The sequence below is a fragment of the Anopheles aquasalis genome, chromosome 2 (assembly GCF_943734665.1).
Source record: "Anopheles aquasalis chromosome 2, idAnoAquaMG_Q_19, whole genome shotgun sequence".
Taxonomy (NCBI): domain Eukaryota; kingdom Metazoa; phylum Arthropoda; class Insecta; order Diptera; family Culicidae; genus Anopheles; species Anopheles aquasalis.
This window is the reverse complement of record NC_064877.1, coordinates 41,055,479-41,057,500: the sequence shown is the minus strand read 5'-3', so window position 1 is coordinate 41,057,500 and position 2,022 is coordinate 41,055,479.

Genomic DNA, 2,022 nt, shown 5'->3' with positions numbered 1-2,022 from the left:
AGCTTTGGGTGCAATTGGTGGCAGTAATGCTCAGTGTTCTTCCTCCGGTCGTTCATTAATCAACTCGCTCGCTTGCTCGCTCGCTGTCAGAGATTGTGCGCGTTGGAGGCCCCGAGACAATGCGGATCCCGGACGGAAAGAGGCTGTTTCCAGGGAGCGAATATTTAAAGATGCAGGCAAAATGTAATTAACAAGCGCAGAACCATCCATTAAGATGTTAACCAAGATGCTATCGGCCCCCCGGGGGGCTCGGGTTAGAGGTGTTAATGAAATGAAGGTAAATAAACAGCAGCGGTGACCCAGCAGGTATCCTTTCTATGTTGCCTCGTGCTTTGAATCCCAAATTTGAAACTTCGAAAAAAAATGTTCTTTAGACTAATAGAAGTATAATATCTACTAGTAATTTCTGTAGATCTTTTCACTTACTAGTAGTTCAAAAAGCAACAACTAGAATCCTTATTAGTTGAACAAGAATCACGAAAAGAAATATGATACAGCATCCAATCTGTCAGCGACTCTTTAAATTATTCCTTTAACCGACACACCACCCTAAGGACATCGGTGTACCACAAAGGTTGAGAAATCTCATCTGCTACACAGCCGCAGGACGATCAGATGGTAGTAGACACCAAACACCGGTGTCCTGCCTCCGATACCTCTACAGCCAGACAAAACTTTAAGCTCAGGAGTGTATGAGCACCCGCGTGCGTATGTGTGAGTGTGCTTTGCGGTGTGGATGGTTTTTCCAACGAAAAACAACGGCCACCCTGGGCCACCCTTTGGATGGACCAACCTCACTGGCTCGGAAGCGGCTCCATTCTAAGCCCGCTGTCAGCTCGTTGTCACATAACTCATTACAAATCCCGCAGATCGTAGATAAAAGCCTCGAGAAAGTTGCTTTCCTGGCCATCCGGACCAGCCTCAGGAGTTGCTTGCTTTCATCGCAATCCCCATCAAGGATCCAGTGCTGACGGTTCCGACAAAGACCATCAGTACCTCATAAAGCCTACGGATCGATCGAACCTTCCGTTTAATGTAATTTGTGGACGAAAAGTGAAACTTTTTGCGAACTGATAACTTTTGATGCCGACATAATGGCATTTGTCGGTTTTGGTGGGTTGGTATCATATAAAAAAAGACTTTTAATTGGGGGTCTCCTTTTCGAACGAGAATCGCCGAATAACGATGCCAATTACAACCAGTATTCAAGCGTCGTCGATGTCGTAACTCGGAAATTCGAATTCGTTAAAAAAAACGCGAACATCAATTACATCCGGCTTACTGTGGACAACGGTCCGGTGTTGCCATGGAAGCGAAACATTACCAGACGGCATTCCGGCTCAGTGATGACACCAATGACCACCCTCCGGGCACAACCGGGCTGTCTTCGAGATCCGGCTCGCTCGACCAAGAATGCCGGCTCACTGGTGCCTCCGGTTGTTTTCGTTACACGATGTCCTGCAACACGTGCTTGTATTGTTGTGGGGTTGGATATGCTCTTTGCCTTTTTTTGTGCCTCGACAACGACACACCCACACACATACTGTGGACCACTAACGACATGGCATGGCATGGCATGACATTACCTCGCTTAGGAAGCGGTTTGCAGTTAACAACCTCTCTCTCTCTGATCTGCTCTGCTCTGTTGCTGTGTCTTTCCGGTGATTCTCGGTGCTCGGTGGCTGGTCGGTCCGGCCTCCAGGATGGTGGCGGTCCGCTAAAGGAACCAAAACAACAACCAGAGCCCAAGTTGTCTCCCGTTGAACGTGGCAAAAGGCCGGAGTGTCGCCCACGGCCAAGGTAAACACATCTGGCTTCCTTCATTTCCCAGCCGTGTTGGAGTGAAACGAAAGAGAAAGAAGCATCAGCAGCAGGCGAGTGAGCGAGATATTCACGCAGTTGATCTAGGAGGCTGCCGTTCCGGATGCTCCAGATGCTAGAAGGCTGTCAGCGATAGGCTGCCTGACGGGTGTCCGGGAGTGCCGCCTATCATGCCAGCGTGCAGCCAACGAAAAGGTGATC